This window comes from Schistocerca americana, chromosome 5, assembly GCF_021461395.2.
Source record: "Schistocerca americana isolate TAMUIC-IGC-003095 chromosome 5, iqSchAmer2.1, whole genome shotgun sequence".
Lineage (NCBI taxonomy): Eukaryota > Metazoa > Arthropoda > Insecta > Orthoptera > Acrididae > Schistocerca > Schistocerca americana.
In genome coordinates, this window is record NC_060123.1 from 719294369 (window position 1) to 719320117 (window position 25749).

The 25749-nt window shown below is 43.3% G+C and overlaps 1 protein-coding gene across 1 annotated transcript in view; it reads right to left on the bottom strand.

Annotated features, from left to right (window-relative positions):
* The window catches only part of LOC124616658 (hypermethylated in cancer 1 protein-like), a 410590-nt gene that overhangs the window by 148274 nt on the left and 236567 nt on the right, over positions 1-25749 (bottom strand). The gene's annotated exons all lie outside the window — the stretch shown is intronic.

Consider the following 25749-nt stretch of genomic DNA (forward strand, 5'->3'; position numbering starts at 1 on the left):
TTTACCGTTCTACCCTAACACCTGAAGGATGAGTTAACAGACATGTTGACAAAAAGAAGAAAGGAACATGTTGTTAACTCTAATTCAGAATGAACAGGAAGTCACTGTCTTCTTTACGGGATTTACAATCTGAAGGGTGATGTAGCACAATGACCACATTCAGTCAGAAATGTGCAAAGTAGGAAGTAGATTACAGCAGAGTGAGCCGCAAGCGAGCACAGACCTCAGGCCAGGTGAGGTGCAAGTGTTTATTATATACACCGCAATGCACAAATTGCCCGAGTGAGCACAGCCCATTAGCATGTAAATACCTAGCCACTTTACCTCTGAAATTAACTCGAGTTAGTATTGCAGCAGTACCACCTGGGGACCATAGCTTTTTGGCCTTCAGTTCATTAGCTCACATGTAACTGAATCTCTTCCATCTAGCTATCTGGCTTATTCAACTTCTTCACATTGCTTTCATTGGAAAGCCTGACCATATCGATCTCGATCATTGCAATAGTCCACAATTGTTCTATTGTTAACTTCGATCTTGAAGGTACAGTCAGCTGATTTCAGGCCATCGTATAGCTGACAAGTAGTTACCGATTACTTCATTTCTCGGTTAACTGTCATGTACTCTTTATTAATGGAAAACCTTCCTCTACAAATATTCAACTGTGGCTCCGAATGATAACCTTTTGAAGAAAGCTATATAAATGCTGACAGATGGTATCACCATCCAGTAAGTCTCTCCAAAAGTGATTGATTCTCTCATTTTTCTTTTAGCTTGCACAGAAATTCAAAAATTGTTGATTACCAGGAAGTTGTGCAAATTCTTTCTCAACTTTATCACAGTCCTTAGCACTCACCCAATTTTGTGCAGATAATTTCTGTGAGGTATTTGAGAGTCTACTCTCATTAGTTCTCAGGCTGCTATTTATTGTAGCTGGATCAAAAAAGCTTATGTACCTGCAAATGCTATACTACAAAGGTGACTTCAGTAGGAGGCTTGCTGAATATCTTTGGCAGTCACTTTCATCTTTCTCAGATCAAACAGTACAGAATGGTGTAAGTTAACTTCTTTGGCAGGAATAAGACCAGTTCCATCATCAAGTTTTATATCACATACCGATTTTGCAGCACACAATTCATCAAGATTAAGTACTTTTAGACGCTGTATCAGCAAGTATAGAAGACAAAGCACTGTACAGGAAAGGAGCCATAAGAGCCGCACATTGGAAGTATCTCAAAAAGGGTCTGACCTACCTGAGGGCCTGACCTACCCCGAAGCAAAACCAAAAAAAGGTTTTTAACTGGCAGCAGAGGATCTGTGAGGTACTTCAACATCGTTCACCAGCTGTAAGTACCTATTTTAATCTAATGCTCCATTACTTTGTCTGTGTAAGTCTTTAGAAAGAGAATGGCTTTACACCCCAATTGACCACATCCTCGTTTGCCAGCCTGCACATGGAGCAAAACGTTTTAGGAAATGGCAGATTTTCAAGTTCATTAAATCTCTTATAGTGACCTTTCAGACATAATGACATACGTTCAGACATAATGACCTTTCTAAACTCTGAGAAGCTCATCTGCAGAACCCAGCACGGTTTTAGGAAACAGCGGTCATGTGAGACACAGCTGGCCCTCTTTGTGCACGATATACAACAAGCTCTAGATACTGGCTCCCAGGTTGATGCCACATTCCTCGACTTTAGAAATGTGTTAGACTCAGTTCCGCACTGTCGCTTGCTCCAAAAAGTGCACGCTTACAGTCTATCCTATGGCATATGCGGTTGGATAGAAAGTTTTCTAACAGACAGTGAGTAGTATGTCGTCCTGAATGGGGCGGCTTCAACAGAAAGAAGCGTATCATCAGGTGTGCCCCAGGGCAGTGATTTACATAAACGGTGACATTGGACTGTTTGCCGATAATGCTGTAGTCTACAGGAAAGAAGTATTACATGAAAGTTGTGAACAAATCTATGAGGATTTGGAGAAAATAAATGTGTGGTGTAATGACTGGCAGTGTAACCTAATGCGTATAACAAGACAAAAATTCCCCATTAATGTGCGAGTACAAAATAAATGCCCAGTCTTTGGAAGCGGTAACATCCGTCAAGTATCTGGGTGTGACTATACTAAATGATCTCAAATGGAATGATCAGATTACACAAATAACGGGCAAGGTTGCAGTTTATTGGTAGAATCCTGAAGTGATGCATGCCTTCAGCAAAGGAAATTGTTCATAATACTTTAGTTCGTCCAGTATTAGAGTATTGTTCGTCTGCATGGGACCCTTAGCAGTTGGGTCTGATTCAAGAGATTGATAAGGTCCAAAGAAGAGCAGCAAGATTCGTGACTGGTACATTTAGCAATCACGAGAGTGTTACAAATCTCATAGAAAGTTTGAAGTGGGACACATTTGCAGGTAGATGATGTGCTAATCAGAAGGGGCTGCTCACTAAAAATCGGATCTTCACTGAGGATGTACAGTATATATTATTACCACCAAATTTCAAATCACGCAATCATCACCATTCAAAGATAAGGGAAATTAGAGCTCGTACTGAGGCATTCAGACAATCATTTTTCCCTCGCGTGATCTGCCAGTGGAACAGAAGGGGGGGTGGGGGGGAAAAATGCCTTTTGCACAAATTGTGCCCTCTGCCACATATCGCTTGGTGGCTAGTGGAGTATATATGTAGATAACCAGCTCTTCTTGCATTTACATTCTTCAACACATTACAAATCTATCTCAGAAAAGGGACAATGCCCCAGTTAGTCTTTAACGTTGCATTCTTGTATGGAGACCACAAGATCTCATATCAATAAAATCTGATGCACTGTCCCCATGAATACTCTTCAGATGAAGATGCAAGTCCTTCAAGAATGCCTAGTTGACGTCTGGACAAACCATTGACATTTGAAGCATGTTGGTAAGGTTCAGGTCATAAGTTTTTTTCTTAAAACAGTTCAAAATATGAGCAGCAGTGGTATGGCCCAAAAATGGAATGAAAAGTAGTGCATTTCAACCTATTTGTTTATTCTGTAACAATAGCTGAGAGCAAAATCCATTTGCTGCAACTGAGCCACCTTGTTATGGGTCTCATCAAATGAGATTACAAGAATAATTTCCCCTTCGAGACCTGTGAGAACATTTTTTTAAAGTATGGATCTAACCTATAAACGATATAACAATGTCTCGGTGCACTGGAGTTGCACTGACTAGTTAAATTATCATTAAGGAACACAACCTGAAACAAAGCAGTCTGCTTGCCCGTTGAAGAAAAGAACACACAGTTTCCAATGGCCAGCAGAGTCCGTAATATTTCCACCCTCGTAACGTTTTCCGGGACCAGGTACTTTGCGATACAACTGTTAGCAAATGCGACATTAGTGGCAGTGGTGGAGGTGGTACAGGGCTGCAGATTGGAGGTGCAGGGTGGAACATGAAAACCCAATGGTAAACTGCGAGATCCCCAATTCATCAGTCGCCGCCATCTTACTGAGAGTGAAGGGATCATCTTTGTCAAGTGCAGTTATCCCACCAGATGACAGGGAGCATGATCCAGAAGTACCAGCAGCCTGAAGATAATCAAACATCCTAATAAGACAATACCATCATCTGTGTGATACTATCGATCAAAGAACAGTGGTTGCCAATAGGTGGTATGCACGTGACCAAGGAGAGATTAATTAAATGGATCCCTTTGTCGAATGAAACCGACCTCATCCTCTAAAAAGGAAGTGAGAAGAACAAAAACATTGGGATATGGGGGCAGCAGTGTGTACCTCACTACTCCTCCCTCGCTGCAAAACCAGTGACAAATTTCCATAATGAGTGCCAAAACTTGACATTCGAAAAGGAAAAGGTAGGTTACATCAAACTGCTCAAGTGTAGGACGAGAGTGCGAAAGTACGGTGCTCACTATGGAGTGCCACCTCATTGGCAAGGATTTCCAGCTCACCCAACATTCCTGTTCTCCTCTCTTACTTCTTAAAGCACACGGCATCATCAAAATGGCAGGTAAAAATAACACAATTGTCCAGAAAATAAAATCACATTAGGGTCAGTGAGGGTATACAAAGCACTAGATAAGAATAAAAACCCACTCTCAACTGGTTTAAGAAACTCTTAAAACTGCTAGAGGCCAAGCAAATACAGGGTAATGTGAGGTGACAACCTCACTCAAAACACATCGCCAAAAGATGATCTAGGTGACACGTTACACAGCCAGCCTCTAAGAGTCTACGCATCACTTAATGATCACAGCACTCCATTTCCCAAAGTTTGGCAAAAAATATGAATTTTGCTGTCTTTTTGACTGCTACAACTGCCTCAAAGTGCTGAAGAGAGCCATCTTCCCCATGCTGGTGAGAGTGACAGACTTGCTGTACAGTGTGCAATACACCTGGAACTCTGTCATCTCATTGGCCTCGATACCATCAAACCTCCAATCATTTGGCACTGGATTTCACTTTGTCCAGTTTCACTGCAATCTACAACGTCAACACCGCAAGATCTGCCAAAAGGCAGGATGGAAAGTTTTCTGTTGACAAAACCCCCACAGCAAGCAAAAGCAGGTGCACCTAGGAAGGCGAATCGAAACACGAGTGAGTGAATAAATGCTGATCATTTTGAATGGGTGTTGCAAAAAGCCTCGCAAGGGGCAACGGCTCAAGGGCTCCGCTTCAAGTTTTGGCTTATCTCCAAATTAGCTGGCCACACGCGAGCGGATTTTCCTGACGGGTCATGAGTTTCCAGTGGATTCTCGGATACCTGCAGTCTCTGCCTGTGTGTTTGTGCAGCCTCAACACTCCTACTGTACCGACAGTTCTCGGGACTGGCCATCTGGCATGACAGCTGGGTGCAAAACGTGAACACTGCAGCAGGCCACTGTCAGTCAGGAAGCCCACCAAACCGACCTCTGCTCAGCACACCGGTTTCCAGCTATCTCACATCAGAGTTCTCACATCGGCTACTGTGCAAGTTTTCTCACACTATTTTAAAGAAACAATTTGGTGAAAAAACTGGTTTTTTATTAGTTATACCTTTACACGCCCAGCTTCATGATGAACTGCCTATAATTTCGTTAATCATCATAGTGACTGTCATATTTCACACATGCACGAAATTTGAATTTGTTGCGGTGAAAAATAGGGATCGCTATAAATTTGTGTCTGTGCATTTTAGACCATATATTACTGCATATTAAATTTAGCTAATGTACTGAATTTTTATTTAAACTTGGGAAGATATCAATATCTAATTCCAGTCTTGAGAAAACGAATTGTATATAATAGTTCACTTCTGCTCGTGTGTGTGAGAATGAAATATTCACAACCAGGGTGGCTATTCAAACTTGAAACAAATTTCCCTTGAGATTTCTAGGGATGGGACACAAGGAGCAAGACAGCATCATAACAAGTCCCTAATAAATTAACACTGAGCGTGTGTTTCGGTGAGGAGGGTAGGGAACTCGGGGAGGGGGGTGGGGGGGTTGTAACATGGCCGGCCAGTTATTACGAGTTGTCATCTTGCATTGAAAGCATAGCTTGCCGTGGACGCGGGAGAAGAGCAGATATCAGTTCTTACACTGACACAGCTGACACTGGCTACTGGGCCGAGGAAGCCGTGTACTTTCCTAACGCTGTCTGCAATACCTTACACATGCCCTCCACAAATCTGAGGAAGTACAATAAATTATTAATCGATCTTTTGCATATTTAGCAAACCAAATTCTACGAACAACACAACCACACTTTTAAAATTTCAAAACAAAAACACAAATACTTTCAAAGATATATATTTTTATCTGAGACACTGCTGGAAATGAAAAACTGACTTAGGGATTGTAATATGTTCATCTATAGTACCTACTGAAACTAAAACCAAGAGGATAGATTCATATAATCAAATTTTCTGGATTTTTTTTTTTTAGTTTCATTGGCACAGATAACTGACATTAGGAAAATTACGAGGGTAATCCCAAAAGTAAGGTCTCCTATTTTTTTATAAGTACAGAACTCTGTGTGGCAGTTGGTCACGCTGTTATGAAGAGTGCTTCACGTGCTGTGTGTAAACATGCGCACGCCGTGCTGAGGCGCTCAGTCTTGGCTTGGCAGCCGTTGAGAATGTAGCTCCCGTTGGATGTTACCGACAAGTGCGAATTGCACGCAGTTATTTGGTTTTTGAACGCAAAGGGCACTGCGCCGATTGAAATCCATCGCCAATTGATGGAAGTGTATGGTGAGTCATGTATGGATGTCAAAAATGTTCCTAAGTGGTGTAGAGCTTTTTCAGCTGGTTGGACCAAAATTCACGATGAAGAAGGGAGCGGGAGACCATCAATTTCGGAGGAGACAGTGTTGAAGGTTGAGCAAAGTATGCATAAGGATCTGGGTGATCTCTGCGCTTCGATTCCTGAGGTTTACCGAAGCGCCGCTCACAGAATTTTAACGCAAACACTGAACTACCGGAAGGTGTGCGCAAGATGGGTGCCACGCATGCTGAGGACCACATGCAGCAACGAGTTGATGCTTCCCGCGCATTTCTTCACCACCTTGTAGCCCAACGGGACAACTTTCTGGACTCAATTGTCATGGGTGACAAAACCTGGGTATACCACTTTACACCTGAGACCAAGCAACAATCACGCCAGTGGCGGCACCCTTCTTCGCAACACAGCGGGAAGCTGGTATGACATTGGAATACAAAAACTGCCACAGTGTCTACAAAAGCACATCGACAGAAATGGTGATTATGTCAAAAAATAGCTAAATGTTCAAGCTGTAAACTGATGTAAACCATTGTAGAAATAAACAGGTCTATGTACTTATAAAAAATTAGGAGACCTTACTTTTGGGATTACGCTCGTACTATTTCATCGTGTTTTGGTTGTGTGAGAGTGTTTGAGGGACAGAGAGAGTGAATGCAGGACATATGTAAAGTGAGGATGTGATATTATATGAAAACTATGTAAATGTATGTGTGAGAAGTAGTTGTGCAATAGGGGAATTTATGATGAATGTCCGTGTGAGCTCGATTTTGTAAAAGGTAGCCACAAGGGGCATTGAGAGTTAAATTTATTAGTAATTTATTTTGTCGAAAGGAATTGTACTTTGTTTTCATTAAATTTTATTTAGTTTCAGAACTATGAGAGTTCTAGTCTAAATTACTTGTGGTAATCTGATTGGCTGACATTAGAAATATCTCGAGTATAGAAGTGCTCAATATGATCTGACTGGCTGCTTAACACACCAGACAATAGGAATTCAGCACTTCCAACGCGATCTAGTAGGGCTTTGTGCCTCAGCGCTACGAGTCAATATAATAGCTCGGTAGTGCACGAAGAAAATTCACACTTTCGATCGGTTCTCGTGTTGTTGACGAAATGCAACTACAGTGCTGAGTATTTTGTGAAAGTTTCAGCTTTGTGGGTGGTTTATTTTAGGAAATATTCACATACCAAAACTTTATGTCATACATAAACTCTGCGTGCCGTGTTTCGTGCAGATTACAAGACATTATGGCGAGCATTTCTTTATAAGAAGTCTACTGAACAACTGAATGTGTTACTCGCAAGTAGTTGTGGGTCAGTGACTTTGGGATGTTCAAAATATCGGATCGGACGAAATATGTTCCGGATCCTTTCGGGTGAGAACTTTTAAGTGACAGTCAGCAACATCGCGTAATTGATGGCAGGATATTAAATACGAACTACACAGACATTTTCTGTGTTTTAAAGACAATAAACCAACTTAAAGGAAGTTTCAGATATTTTTTTAAACAAGTCGTGCAAGAATCCCGAATGCTTGATAGTTTAACGAACTTTCAGCTACTGCCCAAAGAATGGAGTTGCGTGGCCTTTGCTTGGTAGGTACTTAGTCAAATTTTTGTCAACACTGCTTTTGTCAGCTAAACTGGTACTAGCATCGTAGAGTGAAGGGGCAGACAATGATGCTATAGAAGAAGGACTTACACCCAGTGCAGATACTGTGAACAGTATTAGTGGAGGGTCAGGGTACAGCAGGGAGAGAAGTCGGTGGACTACAGGAACGACGATGGAAGCATCTCATCTCAGGGCAGTGAGCTGTAGCAGATGGGCAGTAAGAGCAGTTGGCAGCCGTGGACGGTGCTGTTCGATCCCAGAAACTGGACCGCAGCTGGCAGCCTCTGGCAGACGCACTCGCAGTAACATCTCACTGTGCTGACAATGTGGAGGGAAAGTGAAGCAGCGTTTTGCTTCGTTTGGTGTGTGTGGGTGTATGTGTGTGTGGAAAGAAAATTGTCAACATGGAGAAAAGTGATAAGCCTGTAATAAGTGAAAGGAAGGAGATTGTAGATTTTGATGATCCAGTATTTGCAGATGACTGTATGAGAGGAAATTTTAGGTTTGATATGTGTCAAATTAATGACAAGAGGTTAGCCACATTAAGTATCTGATACTTATAGCTAATTAATGAGCTGCTGTTAAGTTGGCATCAGGTCTTGTAAAGGAAACAAAAGACATAAGTAGGGAACAGACACCTGGTTCCAATGTTAAATTAGAACCATTTACTGTTACTGAAGTGAAAACAGAGCAAGCATTGGAGGCTGGTGAGCAGAAAGTTAACATAGCAACCGTACTCGAAAACATTATGAAACAGGTGGGTGTTATTAGCAGTAGTACAGTAGAGTCCCATTAATCCGAACTAATTGGGACCGAACCTTGTTCGGATTACCGATTTGTTCGGATTAGCCAGAATTACAGCAACACAATTCTAGAATGAAGTATACCAAGCAGATACACCATGGTAACAAATGGGAACAAGTGTGGGAACAATGGCTCACTCTCACTTCCTGCCCTTGTTGTTGTGCATGGTTGAGACCTTTGTACTGTCTGAGGTTAGTGCACTGCCAGTTGGCTCATAAAGCGCTTGGTTATGTTAGTTATTGATCGTTGGCATGGTAACAGTTGTATTGTATTTGTTCAGGTGTAAATGGAAACATACAACGTTAACTCTCAAAGAAAAACTGAATGCTTTGAAGCGGATAGGCAATGGTGAGAATGTATCTAAACTGGCAATGGAACTGGGTGTTGGTAAAGCTACCATTTGTGATTGGAAGAAGAACAGAGTGAAGCTTGAACAGTCCTGTGCAATGTCTTCGGGAAAAACACTCAAAATTTGGCAGACTTTGAAACAGTCACAGTACGATAAAATTGATGAAGTTCATTTCCTTTGGTTTATGCAGGAAAGAGAAAGGGGAACTCTTATGAGTGGAGCACTGGTTCAGGACAAGGCTGTTTACCTGAAGAAGTTAATGAATGGTGATGAGTCTTTTAGTGTGATTATGGGTTGGTTGAACAGATTCAAAAAACATCATGGAATTCGTCAGCTAACAATTACTGGAGAGAAGCTTTCTCCAGACCATGATGCAACAAAGGAATACTTGGGTGAGTTTGAAAAAATGATAAGAGAGGGAAAGTATTCTACCCAACAAATATATATTGCTGATGAGACTGGCCTTAATTTTAGGGCATTGCCAACAAAAAGCCTGGCATCAAAAGCAGAAGCTCATGCTCCTGGTTTTAAAATGTCCGAAGATCATGTGACCTTATTAGCATGCAGCAACACTGCTGGTAATGACAAGCTGCCTTTAACACTGGTCAGCAAATCTGCTAGGCCTAGAGCTTTTAAAAACTGCAACATGAAGTCCCTGCTCGTATATTATTGCAACCAGAAAAAAGCACAGATGGATGGTAAGCTGTTCAAAGAATGGTTTCACGGCCAGTTTGTTCAATCTGTTTGATGGTTTTCTAAGGAAAATCATTTGTCTCGCCATGCAATCCTTTTTATTGATAACGCGCCATCTCACCCGAGCACTGAAGAATTATGTGATGGAGAAACTGTGGCGAAGTTTTTGCCGCCAAATGTTACACCACTTCTACAGCGAATGGACCAGGGTGTACAGCAGACATTAAAACTGATTTACAGAAAACAATTTTTAAGAATGCTGATCCAAGATGATAGCATTCCTTTAGTGGACAAAATACAAAAAACACCAATGTGAAGGATGTTGTTTATTGCACCACTGAGGCATGGCAGAATATTTCAAAAAATACTCTGAGAAAATTGTGGAGAAAACTGCGGAAATCTCTTGAATTTCAGGACAACCTAGTTGAAAATTGAGAGGAAAATCTACTACAAATGATACAGACAATCCCTGGATGTGAAGAAGCTAGTGAAGGAGAGACAAATGGGTGGACGGCAGTGGATGGGGCATGTGTGGAGAACCTTACTGACGCTAATTTAATTGCTGCTGTGACTCGAGACCAGGAAGAAGTGGACTGCTGTGACCGAAGTGACAATGAGCTCAAAAGCGACGAAGGAGAGCTGGTGCCACACAGTGACACAGCAGAAGCCCTTGACCTCGCACTACGTTATTTGGAGCAACACCCCACTGCTACACCTTCTGATTTGATGTTTATGAGATGATGGCACAACTATGGATCATATAACAGACTGTCTTCTTCTTCTTCTTCTTCTTCTGCTTTTACGGCCTCATTGGACCACTTCAGTCAATCATTTCTGGTCCTCTTCTTTGGTATTTTCCCCTTCCGAGTGGCCCAGTATCTCTTCATTCGTTCCGATGCTTTTCGTCGTTCCTCATCTGTAAATACCCTTTTCATTGTATGTCGTTTGTCAATTTTTGGTTTAAATCTTATTTCTGTGTCCCTCAACTTCTTTAAATTTGGCGTTTTGTTCTGCAAGTCATCCAGAGTTATTTCCAGTTCTTCCATATCCTCTCTTATTTCCTTAAGCCATCCTCCTTGTTGTTTCAAATTCCAGAGTTTCTCAATAATTTTCCTTGATAATCTGGTTTCTGGTGTCCTCAGAAGGTGACCACAAAAAGAGATCCTTTTCTTTCGTATAGTATCGGTGATGGGCTCCAGTTCTCTGTATACCACTTCATTTGGAACTATCCGCCATTGCCCAGCTTTTTGATATTTCTTATTTATGCATGTTCTAGCAATTCTTCTCTCTACTTTTAAAATTTTGTCAATTCTGTTTTTCTGGGTGACTTTAAAAAGAGTTTCACTTCTGTATGTAACCTCTGGTTGAACCACCGTCTTGTAATGTTTTAATTTTGTTTTAATTGATAGACATTTTTTATTGTATGTAGACCATGTTAGTTTTTGAGCTTTTATCATTTTATTAGTTCTTGCTCGCCATGCAGGTTTCTCGTCCAATTTGTGTGTTATAATTTCACCCAGGTATTTAAATTGTTTCACTATTTTAATTTCCCTATTGTTCACTGTGATGTGATCTATTACAAGTGGATCTGTTACCATTATTTCAGTCTTTTCAAATGATATCTGGAGTCCTAATTTTTGTGCTATATTTTGTAAACTTGTTATTTGTTTCGTGGCTTCCTGAATATTATTAGCTAGTAATGCTAGGTCATCAGCAAATCCCAAGCAATTTAGGTTTATTTTATCTTTCTTAGTTCCAATTTTAATATTCATAGGATTTTCCTTGTACCATTCTCTCATTACATATTCAAGAGCACAATTGAATAGCAATGGTGATAAACAATCTCCCTGTCTCAACCCTGTTTTAATCGTAAATGGTTCAGATATTTCTCCTCTAAATTTTACTTTGGATTTGGTGTTTGTTAAGGTTAACTGTATCATTTTTATTAATTTAGGATGAAGTCCAAAATTCCTTAATATTTTCATCATTGAAGATCTATGGATGCAATCATACGCCTTTTTGAAATCTACAAAGGTTATGACTAGTTGTTTTTGCCTTCTTTTGTAGACATCCATAACTAATTTCAAGGTGATTATCTGTTCTGGGCAGCTTCTCCAGGATCTAAATCCTCCTTGATATTCTCCCAGTTCCAGACTGTCTTCATTATGCCAAAAAACAATGGCCGAGTTTTTGTCATCTAAAAAGTAGGGATAAAATGTCCGCTGTATTTTAGTACGTATGACACCTTTTCTTTCATTCTTATGCATTGTTTAAATCTAATGTTTTCTTGCGAATTTTTCTAATACATGTTTACTGTACTGTGTAAATTAAAATAATGTGTATGTACAGCAGCTTACTGCACTGTTATCCATACTTAGATTAATATTTTTCATTTTCGGATTAACCAAACGTTTGGATTATTGGGGTTCAGATTAGTGGGACTCTGCTGTATTATGAACAGAGTGAGATCTGAAATAAATGGACTAGGTAATGAAATTAATAGTAAAATAAGTGGACCAGGTAATGAAATAAATAGTAAGAATACAAAAATAAATGAACTTGGGTCTGATGTGGATAGTAAAATAAGTGGATTAGTTTCTGAAATTAATCAAGGGTTTATACAGCAGTCAAAACAGTTGGATAATAAACTGAAAAAATTTAAAGAGGACATTCAGGAGGAATTGGATTACAGATCTTCAGGCTTAAATGAGTTTGTATCTTAACACAAACATAAAAGGACAAATTTGCCAAGTGAAAAACAAGACTGTAAGAATAGTATTGTAACAGTAAAAGGTGAACTAACTACCCATAGGAAGCAAGTTGCTGAAGGTAGTAAACAGCTTGGTGAACAGATAAGTGCTGACTTGAATACGGTACAGGCCCAAGTAGATCATGTAGAAAAACTGTGTACTGAGAATCATAAAATTTTGGCTGATAAAATTAAGGAGGAAAGTGACAAATGTAAACTGTTTGGAGGGCAAGTGTGTGCAATAATAACTGATTTAGAAACTAACTTGTCAGAACTTATTACAGCATTAAGTGGTAACCTACAAGAGCATGACACTAGATTAACAAATGCAGAACAGAGAATTACTAACAGTAGTGGTCATGTAATAACACGAAGTGTTGCAGAATCATCTTAAATTGCCTATGTTAACCACAGATAGTGTCTGAGATCCCAATCAGAGTGTGCATCCCAAAGAGTTCTGGAGCAATTTTGAGGATGTGTTGCCTAGGTCGTAGAATGACAAACTGAAAATAGGCTTTGTGATATCTAATCGAGTATGATTGCACGGAAAGCTTTAAATAGGCTTTCTTTGAGGAATAATGGGGAGAAAGAAAACAAATGGACGCAGCTACAGTAGTATATGAAGCTGGGGTTATTTTGAAAATTCTGACAATGTAGATGGAAGTGCTGCAGAATCTGAAAGCATTAGAGAAGGTGGATTTTTGGAGAAATGTTTTGACTTGTCACTGAGACAGGTTAATTAAAACTGCCACAAATAAAGAGGAAGAAAACCCCATAAATGGGTTTTCTTTTTTGGGGGGAATTATGGTTTTAGGACGCAAAGCTGCTACAGTCAAAAGCGCCCATTCGGTGGCTTTGTGAAGGGCAAAACATTGAAATTTAAATCACCAGCAATGGGAGCTAAACTAAAGGAGGAGGAAACTAAAAATGGAAGGAAATCTTAGAACATTGCTAGTGAAGGAGATATGCTTTCCCCAAAGAGAGCTTCAATGACCAGTGTCATCTCACTGACACTGATAAACTTAAGGACACGATTTGCTGAACGCGTGTCATCTGCTAATAGGAAGATTTATCAGGCGACAGCTGTAAATGGGGGCGTAGTGGATTAAAATAGGGGCGCTGAAGTAAAAGATGTCTCACCATCCATGACAGAGCAGTGGGGACAAAGTGGGGGAGGATCACTGCTTAAAAGATGTAGATGGCCAAAAAGACAGTGCCCAATCCCAAGTCTAGTTAAAATTACCTCCTCCCAACAACGAGGCTGGGAGGAGGAGGAGGAGGTCTAGGGACAGGGAAGAGGTTTTATTTCACGTAATTTATTATCGGGAAGTGCAGACCAATGTGTGTGCCATACAAGGGCAACACAACGACATAAAACACTCTGTACATCCGGAAAGGGAACAATATGAACAGTGGGCTGAGGAAGGGAGACAGCAGCCTTTTCCACTATATCGGCTGCCTCGATTTCACGTAAACCAACATGCCCTGTGATCCAGAGGAATGCCACAGAGATGCCCCCCAAGTGGAGCATGTGGAGGCAGTCCTGAATCAAATGGACCAGAGGGTGGAAAGGATAAAGAGCTTGGAGGTTGAGAAGAGGGCTGAGTACATTCAAGCATATAATATACTGTATCCGCTTATGCGACGGATGTATTGGACAGCCTGGAGAACAGTGTAAAGCTCCACAGTAAAAACTGAACACTGGTCGGGAAACCGAAATCTAATAGGGATGCCATCAACACAACACCAAAGGGGGTCTTGGAGCCATCAGCGTAATTAAATGTGGCATCCTCCATTTGTGGGCATAGAGCAGCAAATGCCCGACGATAAACTACAGGGGCGATATTATGATTGGGAAGCTGACAAAAGACATGGGGAAGGCAGGTCTGGGATAAAGCCAAGACGGTGACATACCCCCATTTGTCAAGAAGCTTTGAGGAAAGTGGAAGGAAAGGGAATGTAGCAGTTGACGGAAGCAGACTCCTGGTGGTAGTAGAGAGGAAGGGCGGCCTGCATATCCTAAATCGGAGGCGTCTAAAAAAAAGGGCATGCGTTGGATGAGCAGGCATGGAAGACAGATGACTAGCGTAACGACTCAGGACACCTTGCCGATTGGACAGTGGAGGTTCAGCAGTTTCAGCACAAAAGGCTGGGGCTGATGTAAAAAAATCCAGATGCTAAATCCAATCCATGAAGGTGGACAGAGTCTATACGCCGAAAAATAGACGGCCGTGCAGAGGAGTAAACTATGCTTCCATAGTTCAATTTCGAGCACACTAAAGCACGGTATAGGTGGAAGAGGACCACTCCATCCGCTCTCCAGGAGGTACCACTCAGGAAACTGAGGGTATTGAGGGATCGCAGACACCGAGTAAAAAGATATGAAACATGGGAAGACCAGTCTAAGTCCCAAGAATTTGGCAACATCCATGAACGGAAGGTCAACAGGGCCTAGATGTAAGGAAGGTGGATAAAAGTCTGTGTGAGGCCAAAAATTTACACAGACAGTCTTACTGAGAGAAAATCAGAAGCTGGTTTCGATGCTCCATTAGTGGAGGCAATCAAGATGTCATTGAAGACATCATTCAAGAAAGCTGGTCTGTTGAGAGCTGCAGTAGATTCTAAAATCGTCGACAAAGAGGGAGCCTGATGCTTGGATTCATGCCGATGGCAAACATTACAATACTCAGCATGGAGTCCTGGGGCATCCTGTTTTCTTTGGAGAGAGTACAAGGGATGGTTGGTTGGTTTGGGGTATAAAGTCACTAAACTACATGGTCGTCAGTCCCTTTTTCCTGATGCAAGCAAGGATCAAGGTACAAAAACACCCAACATCCCACCTAAAAACGAAATGGATGGAACAAACAAAAAATGGGGAAAACATGCACCACAAGGAAAAGTGAAAGAAGACAAAATCGTAGAGCCTATGGTCTGGGCTGGCTGATCTCAATGATAAAAAGGAGTCAGGCACTCTGCAACACATTAAAATGTCCACCCCAAAAAGACAAGACGAGATGAACACATGTAGGGAAAAGACGACAACCAAGACAAACAAATGCAAAGAAAGTGCGACAGAGTTAAAATGGAAGGAGGGTGGCAGCCTCTGAGAGAAGGCTAAATGCCCACCTTAGATGGTATGATTAAAACCCCAATCATGAATAAAATGTAAAACGTAAAACTAAATCTGCTGTTGAAGCACTGTTGCTCAACACCGAAGGTAGGTTGCTGGGAAGGTTAAAAGTCCACCGCAGAGCGGCTAAAACTGTGCAGTCCAGCAAGATGCGGACGACAGTCATATGTGAACCATAGTGACACCGAGGTGGGTCCTCATAACAGAGGAGGTAGCCATGTGTTAGCCACGCATGGCCAATGCGGAGCCGGTAGAGAACCATAGAATCCCTGGGAGAGGCTCGCATGGACGTCTTCCACACACTTGTAGTCTCCTTATGGGCATGCAGTTTGATGTGCGCACTGGCATTATGCCATTCCTTCTCCCAAAGCTGAAAAACTTTGTGGTGTAATAATGATCGCAGGTCAGGTACAGGGATGCCAATCTCCAAAAGACGTTTCCGTGTAGCCTGTTTGGCCAGCCTGTCAGCAAGTTCATTTCCTGGGATTCAGACATGGCCTGGGGTCCAGACAAACACCACATTCCAGGACATGGATGGACTCCTGGATGGTCACTACCAAAGGATGGAAGGGGTAGCACTGGTTGATAGCTTGTAGGTCGCTCAAGGAGTTAGTAAAGAGACGAAACGACTCACCAACGCATGAACAGATGTGCTCAAGAGCATGAGATATAGCCACCAGCACGGTAGTGAAAACACTGCAGCCATCGGGCAATGAATGCTGGACATATGCGAAGCTGATGTGATTATTAGTCATCAAGCCATTGGTGTAAACCACTTCATGGAATCGGTACATGTCAATAATCAAGAGAAAGTGGCAGTGGAGAGCCGCGGGATTAACTGAGTCCTTAGGACCATGTGAAAGGTCCAGGCGAAGCTGCGGCCTAGGTGTACACCATGGAGGTGTACGTGAATGGACCTCTAGTATAGGGGGTAAAGGCAAGAACTCCAGTTTGGAAAGAAGGGATCAGACATGAACTGCAATTGGAAGCCCTGACCTGGGCCACCAATGCGGGAGAACCGCTGTGAGTGGGAAAAGGACACGGTAATTCGGATGTGCAGGAGAACTACAAATGTGTACAACATAACTGGCGAGCAGTTGTGCATGCCTAACCTTCAATGGAGGGACTCCGGCTTCCACAAGGACGCTGGCCACCGGCCTCATCCTAAAAGCTCCTGTTACTAGGAGAATGCCACCGTGGTGCACTGGGTCAAGTATACACAATGCTGAGGGTGCCGTAAACCACATTCCCATAGTCAAGGTGGGATTGAATAAGGGCTCTGTAGAGCTGCACCAACGTAGAGCATCTGCACCCCAGTTGGTGTTGCTCAGGCAGCGGAGGGCATTGAGGTGCTGCCAGCACTTCCGCTTAAGCTGACAATGGTGAGGAAGTCAACTCAATCAGGCATCAAAAACCAGTCCTAAGAATCGATATGTCTCCACTACAGTGAGTAGGTCGTTATTAAGGTAAAATTTTGGTTCTGGATGATTGGTAAAATGCTGACAGTAGCGGATAACACACGACTTTGTGGCCTAAAACTGGAAACTGTGGGCTAGAGCCCATGACTGCACCTTGTGGATGGCTACCTGTAGGCACCGGTCAGCAACACCAGTACTGGTGGAGAAGTATGAAATGCAGAAGTCTTCTGCATACAGAGAAGGTGAGATGGACAGCCCTACAGCTGCTGCTAGACCATTAATGACCACTAAAGAGAGATATACACTCAGCCCTGCTGGACCCCATTCTCCTGGATATGGGGGCAACCATGGGAGGCACCAACTTGGACACGGAAAGTACGAAGCAACAGAAAACTCTGGATAAAAATCGAGAGCAGGCCTTGGAGGCCCCACTCTTATAATGTGGCAAGGATATAATGTCACCACGTCGTGCCATACACTTTTCATAAATGTAAAAAGATGGCAACCAGGTGTTGATGTCTGGAAAGGGCTGTTCAGATGGCAGACTTGAGGGTAACAAGATTATCGTCAGTGATAAAACGACACTGGGGGAAGCCACCCTGACGTGGAGCCAGTAGGCCACATGGCTCCAGGACCCAACCCAACTGCCAACACACCATATGTTCTAGCACATTACAAAGAACATTGGTGAGGCTGATGGGCTGATAGCTATCTGCATCAAGCAGGTTTTTACCAGGTTTGAGCACCGGAATGATGGTGCTCTCCCGCCATTGCGATGGAAAGATGCCATAGCACCAGATCCAGTTGAAGATGATGAGGAGATGTCGCTTGTAGTCAGATGAGAGATGTTGAACCATCTGATCGTGGATCCGATCTGGCCCAGGAGCTGTGTTGGGGCAGTGTGCAAGGGCACTGAGGAGCTCCCACTCTGTAAATGGGGCGTTATAGGATTCACTGTGGTGGGTAGTGAACGAGAGGACTTTTCCTTTCAGCTGCCATTTGAGAGTGTGAAAGGCTGGGGGCTAATTCTCCAACCCAGAGGATCGAGCATATTGTTCAGCAAAGTGCTCAGCAATTGTGATTGCGTTGGTAGATAACACACTATTTATGTTAACACCGGGAACACCTGTTGGGGTCTGGTACCCAAAAACATGTTTTATCCTTGCCCAAACTTGGGATGGTGATGTATGGCACCCAATGGTTGAGACATTTCTCTCCCAACACTCCTGATTCCGTACTTTGATAAGTTCGTGAACCCGGGCATGGAGCCGTTTAAAGGCTATGAGGCGCTCCAGGGAAGGGTGCTGCTTATGCCACTGCAGAGCTCGCCAATGCTCCTTAATTGCTTCAGCGACTTCTGGCGACCACCGAGGGACTTCCTTTCACTGAGGGCACCCCAAAAGAGCGAGGGATCGCATTTTCTGCCACAGAAACGATTGTTGTAGTCACCTGCTCAAGCATCACATCAATTTTCCCATGTGGGGTAGATTCAACGGTGACAGCAGATGTGAAAGTTTCACAGTCTGCCTTGTTTAAAGCCCATCTGGGCAGGCATCCATGTGCCTGACACCAGGACAGCGACAGGAAGATGGGAAAGTGGTCACTACCACGCAGGTTGTCATGTGCTCTCCAGTGGATACATGGGAGAAGTCCTGGGCTGCAAATTGATAAATCAATGACCGAGTAACTACCATGAGCCACACTAAAATGTCTGGTGGCCTCAGTATTTAAGAGGCAGAGGTCGAACTGAGACAGTGAAGTTTCAACATCTCTGCCTTGGTCAGTAAGCAGGGTGCCACACCACAAGGGGTTATGAGTGTTCAAATCTCCCAAAAGTAGGAAAGTTTTAGGGAGTTGATCAATTAGTGCCACTAACACATTCAAGGGTACTGCGCGAACTGGAGCAAGATATACATTGCAGACAGTTATTTCCTGTGTCGTCTTTATTCTGACAGCCACAGCTTCAAGAGGGGTTTGAAGAGGATCAATTTCACTACAGACTGAGTTTAGGACGTAAACGCAAACACCACCTGACACTTGATTATAGTCACTATGGTTCCTGTAATATCCCTTATAGCCATGGAAGGCAGAGGACCGCATTGCCAGGAACCATGTTTCCTGGATGGTAATGCAGAAAGTAGGTGTGAAGCTTAACAGTTGCCGTAGCTCAACCAGGTGGTGGAAGAAACCGCCACAATTCCGCTGGAGGGTTACCAGTATATGATGGTGAGACTGGGAAGGCATAGAACACTCAATGAGGCAGTCTGCATCTCAGGGTCACCTGCTGCCACCAGACGAGTACCTGTGCGATAGACATCCATTCTGTCTGAGGGCCCAGTGATATGTAGGTCCTCAGCAGATGCCAGAATCTCCACGTCATCCTCAGACAAGGAGCTTGTAGGTAGTGATGGTGTGGGTGCCACTGCAGTGACTTCGTTCCTGGGAGTCTTTTTCGTTTTACGTTTCTCTCACTGCTCCTTACAAGGGAACCTCCCGATTGCACCCCCCTCAGATTTAGTTGTAAGTTGGCACAGTGGATGGGCCTTGAAAAACTGAACACAGATCACTCGAGAAAACAGGAAGAAGTTGTGTGGAACAATGAAAAAAATAAGCAAAATATACAAACTGAGTAGTCCATGCGGAAGATAGGCAACATCAAGGAGAGTGTGAGTTAACGAGCGCCGTGGTCCCATGGTTAGCGTGAGCGGCTGCGGAACGACAGGTTCTTGGTTCAAGTCTTCCATCGAGTGAAAAATTTAATTTTTTATTTTCAGACAGTTATTATCTGTCCGTCCGTTATGTTTTCATCACTTTTTTGGGAGTTATTATTACATCCACAAGAAAACCTAAATCGGGCAAGGTAGAAGAATCTTTTTACCCATTCGCCAAGTGTACAAGTTAGGTGGGTCAACAACATATTCCTGTCATGTGACGGACATGCCATCACCAGTGTCGTATAGAATATATCAGACATGTATTCCTGTGAAGGAATCGGTTGACCTATGACCTCGCGATCAAATGTTTTCGGTTCCCATTGGAGAGGCACGTCCTTTCGTCTACTAATCGCACGGTTTTGCGGTGCGGTCGCAAAACACAGACACTAAACTTATTACAGTGAACAGAGACGTCAATGAACGAACGGACAGATCATAACTTTGCGAAAATAAAGATAGAAAACTTTTCACTCGAGGGAAGACTTGAACCAAGGACCTCTCGTTCCGCAGCTTCTCACGCTAACCACGGGACCACGGTGCTCCTTAGCTCACACTGTCCTTGATGTTGCCTATCTTCCGCATGGACTACTCAGTTTGTATATTTTGCTTTTTTTTCATAGTTCCACACAACTTCCTCCTGTTTTCTCGATTGATCTGTGTTCCGTTTTTCAAGGCCTATCCACTATGCCAACTTATAACTAAATCTGAGGGGGGTGCGATGGGGAGGTTCCCTTGTTAGGTTTGTCCGGCTGGGAGGGCTTCACTGATTCAGTCTCAGGGACTGAGGATGAGCATGAAGCCCTACAACCAGCTGCTTTTGGGCTCTTCAGCCACTGGCAGGTGTCATCTATCCTACTAGCAGGAACTTGGGTAGAGAGTGACCCAGGGACCCCTTACTAGCAAGAGGAGCCAAAGAAGACTTGCTTCTTCGGCACAGAACTGGAGACTGATATACCCGATGGTTGGGGCGGGGGAGGGGGGGGGGGGGTGGTTTGCTCCCGAAGTAGGTGCTGCAGGAGCAACAGGGAGGAAAGTACCCCCACCATCAAGTGGGTAGGTGTAGTCTTCCAGCTCCAAGAGGTGACTAGGGTTGGCGAAGCTGATGGGGCTAGAACTGTGTAGCGGCAGCGTAAGACGATGTCATACCTACAGGATGTAGACGTTCAAATTTCCTCTTAGCCTCAGTGTACGTCAGTCGGTCAAGGGTCTTGTACTCCATGATTTTCCTTTCTGTCTGGAGAATCCTGCAGTCAGGCGAGGAAGGCGAATGGTGCTCTTTGCAGTTGACACAGATGGGACGCAGGGCACATGAAGTATTGGGATGTGAAGGGCATCCGCAATCACGACATGTGACACTGTAAGTACAGTGGGAAGACATATGACCAGCATTTAAAGCACCGCATTGGGGGAGGGTTATAGGGCTTTACATCACTGCTGTAGACCATCATCTTGACCTTCTCGGGTAATGTATCACCCTTGAAGTCCAAGATGAAGGCACCATTGGCAACCCGATTATCCCTCAGACCCCGGTGGACGTGCCAAACGAAATGTATACCTCACCGCTCTCAATTGGCATGCAACTCATCTTCAGACTGCAAAAGAAGGTCCTTGTGAAATATGATACCCTGGACCATATTTAAGCTCTTATGGGGCCTGATGGTTACAGAAACATCCCCCAGATTGTCACAAGCGAGTAACACCCGTGACTGGGAGGAGGATGCTGTTTTGATCAAGACTAACACAGATCTCATTTTGGACAAGCCCCCCCACCTCCCCTAACTTGTCCCTAAATGCTCAACAAAAAGCTAATGCTTCTTCGTCATGAACGATTCCCCATCAACTCTCGAGCATACAAGGTTTGTTGTTGTTGTGGTCTTCAGTCCTGAGACTGGTTTGATGCAGCTCTCCATGCTACTCTATCCTGTGGAAGCTCCTTCATCTCCCAGTACCTACTGCAGCACACATCCTTCTCAATCTGCTTAGTGTATTCATCTCTTGGTCTCCCTCTACGATTTTTACCCTCCACGCTGCCCTCCAATACTAAATTGGTGATCCCTCGATGTCTCAGAACATGTCCTACCAACCGATCCCTTCTTCTAGTCAAGTTGTGCCACAAGCTCCCCCTCTCCCCAATTCTATTCAATACCTCCTCATTAGTTATGTGATCACCCCATTTAATCTTCAGCATACTTCTGTAACACCACATTTCGAAAGCTTCTATTCTCTTCTTGTCTAAGATATTTATCATCCACGTTTCACTTCCATACATGGCTACACTCCATACAAATACTTTGAGAAATGACTTCCTGACACTTAAATCTATACTCGATGTTATCAAATTTCTCTTCTTAAGAAACGCTTTCCTTGCCATTGCCAGTCTACATTTTATGTCCTCTCTACTTCGACCATCATCAGTTATTTTCCTCCCCAAACAGCAAAACTCCTTTACTATTTTAAGTGTCTCATTTCCTAATCTAATTCCCTCAGCATCACCCGACTTAATTCGACTACATTCCATTATCCTCGTTTTGCTTTTGTTGATGTTCATCTTATACCCTCCTTTCAAGACACTGTCCATTCCATTCAACTGCTCTTCCAAGTCCTTTGCTGTCTCTGACAGAATTACAGTGTCATCGGCGAACCTCAAAGTTTTTATTTCTTCTCCATGGATTTTAATACCTACTCCAAACTTTTCTTTTGTTTCCTTTATTGCTTGCTCAACATACAGATTGAATAACATCGGGGATAGGCTACAACCCTGTCTCACTCCCTTCCCAACCACTGCTTCCCTTTCATACCCCTCTACTCTTATAACTGCCATCTGCTTTCTGTACAAATTGTAAATAGCCTTTCTATCTCTGTATTTTACCCCTGCCAACTTCAGAATTTGAAAGAGAGTATTCCAATCAACATTGTCAAAAGCTTTCTCTAAGTCTACAAATGCTAGAAACATAGGTTTGCCTTTCCTTAATCTTTCTTCTAAGATAAGTCATAGGGTCAGTATTGCCTCACATGTTCCAACATTTCTACGGAATCCAAACTGATCTTCCCCCAGGTCGGCTTCTATCAGTTTTTCCCTGTAAAGAATTCGCGTTAGTATTTTGCAGCTGTGACTTATTAAACTGATAGTTCGGTAATTTTCACATCTGTCAACACCTGCTTTCTTTGGGATTGGGATTATTATATTCTTTTTGAAGTCCGAGGGTATTTCGCCAGTCTCATACATCTTGCTCACCAGATGGTAGAGTTTTGTCAGGACTGGTTCTCCCAAGGTTGTCAGTAGTTCTAATGGAATGTTGTCTACTCCGGGGGCCTTGTTTCGACTCAGGTCTTTCAGTGCTCTGTCAAACTCTTCACGCAATATCATATCTCCCATTTCATCTTCATCTACATCCTCTTCCATTTCCATAATATTGTCCTCAAGTACATCGCCCTTGTATAGGCCCTCTATATACTCCTTCCATCTTTCTGCTTTCCCTTCTTTGCTTAGAACTGGGTTTCCATCTGAGCTCTTGATATTCATGCAAGTGGTTCTCTTTTCTCCAAAGGTCTCTTTAACTTTTCTGTAGGCAGTATCTATCTTACCCCTAGTGAGATAAGCCTCTATATCCTTACATTTGTCCTCTAGCCATCCCTGCTTACCCATTTTGCACTTCCTGTCGATATCATTTTTGAGACGTTTGTATTCCTTTTTGGCTGCTTCATTTACTGCGTTTTTATATTTTCTCCTTTCATCAATTAAATTCAATACTACTTCTGTTACCCAAGGGTTTCTACTAGCTCTCGTCTTTTTACCTTCACTATTTCATCCCTCAAAGCTACTCATTCTTCTTCTTCGTACAAGGTACCGGTGCAAATAAGAGCCACTGCCATCCTTAGCCTGACGTTCCTCCCATGGTGCAGCCAGGGAGGGGGACGATTTTGGATCGTACTTCTGTGCATTGAATTGACCCTGTGAACGCTTAGAGACTGCAGGTGTTTGACCACCAGCAAGAGATGATGCACTACACTTCGTGTGTCATCCACCCTGATGCCACCCACGCAGACCGGGGGCCCTCCCCACGGGCACCACCCAGCCACAGCAAAGGCCACCTGGCAGAATGGCCACTGCTGGGACTTCTGATGCCCTGGGTGACAGGCACCTACTCCTCAGCATATGTGGGTAGTTAAAGGTGCAGGCATCAGCAGAGCAATCCCTGTGTAGTCAGGGGGGCTACAACCAACAGGGTACATGGCGGCCTCACCACAACGGACTGGCTACCATGTTGGATATCAGGTGCAACCAAGCAAACAAATCAATTATCATCAGCAGCATAGAAAATGATGCTGCCCAGTTGATGGAAAAATATGCACCCAGGAGGGTGACCTCACTTAACAGTTGGAGAATGAGCAGGAGTGCAGATGCACGTCGACGAAGGATGCAATAGGTCTCGGTGCACGATGGACACGATGCAACATATAGGGCACCCTTCCCAAATTGGCTCGCTCTTCAGGAAAATTTCAAAAAACGGAAGTCACACCCTACAGGGGACCATCACACAAATGCCGTAACATGTGCGACTCCTTTTAGTCACATAAATTCATGGATAAAAAGGGGTAGCTGACCGCGAAAGCCCCAAGAGAACAGTGTGCAGAGGATGCCCATCCCCCAACAGGTATCGTATGCCCTCTCCAGATCAAAAAATACAGCTATCATTTTGTATTCCCTGAGAAAATTGTTCATGATATAAGATGGGTGAGCAAGAATATAGTCAACTGCGGAATGATACTTTTGGAAACCCGGAAACCGCATTGGGCAGGTTTTGGGACTTCAGCCACCAGCCTAAATGGCAATTTACCATACGCTAAGAAACCTTACATTCGCTACTCGTGAGAGAGATTGGGTGATAGCTAGAGCAGAGATGTTTTTTCTTTCCAGGTTTTGGAACAGGAATGACGATAGCTTCCTGCCATCTTCTGGGAAAGGTACTGTTAGTCCAAATTCGATTATAAAGGTGAAGGAGGTAATACAGACTACAGAATGATAAATACAGCAAGATTGGGACGTGGATGCGATGCGGTCCTGGGTGGAAAAGAGAGAGGAAGAGAGAGTGTTTTGGAGTTCCCACATAGAAAAAACAGTATTACAGCGTTCGCGATTTTGAGAGGAGAAAGCAAGAGGTCGCAATTCCGCTACTCGTTTCTTTGGGAGAAAGGCTGATGGGTAATTTGAAGAGCTCGAAATCTCAGCAAAGTGTTGACCCAATGAGTTAGAAACTGCGACTGGGTCCACAAAGGTATCTTGCACAACAGTTAGCACAAAGTTCAGGGATAAACTAAACATGCCAGATAACTGTTGAATTTGACTCCAAACTACAGATGAGGGAGTCAAGGTTTTAAAGGAGCGTGTAAAGAAGTCCCAGCTTGCCTTCTTGCTATCGCGTATGATGCAACGGCACCACGCATGTACCTGCTTATAGCAGATACAGTTGGCCAAAGTACGATGATGGCGGGAAATGCAAAGGGCATGTCACCGCTCGCGTATTGCGTCACGGCATGCTTCGTACCACCAAGGAACTGGGGGGGCACTGGGGCAAAGTGGAGGTACAAGGTATTGAATGTTCTGCAACTGTTAAAGTAACTTCCATAACATGGGTGACCTGATCGTTGATACTAGGAAATTCATGGCCATCAAATGTTGTTAGAAAGGAGAAAAGTGTCCAATCAGCTTGGGAAAAGTGCCAGCATCTTGGGCACAAAGATAGCAGTTGTGGCTGTAATCTAAGGACACATGGAAAATGGTCACTCAAATGTGTATCAGCAAGAGTAAACCACTGAAAGCGCCAAGCTAGCTGAACAGTACCAACTGAACCAACACCGGGTGCTAACCTCATTAGTTTTCAACGGTCACCAACTATGCCGTTAGAGCAAACAATAGACTCAGGCTTCATGTCGCCGGATTATACCCATCCGACAGTGAAATGTGAACTGAACAATATTTCGAATTGTTTCTCTTCAAATTCAGTGTTTCAAGAA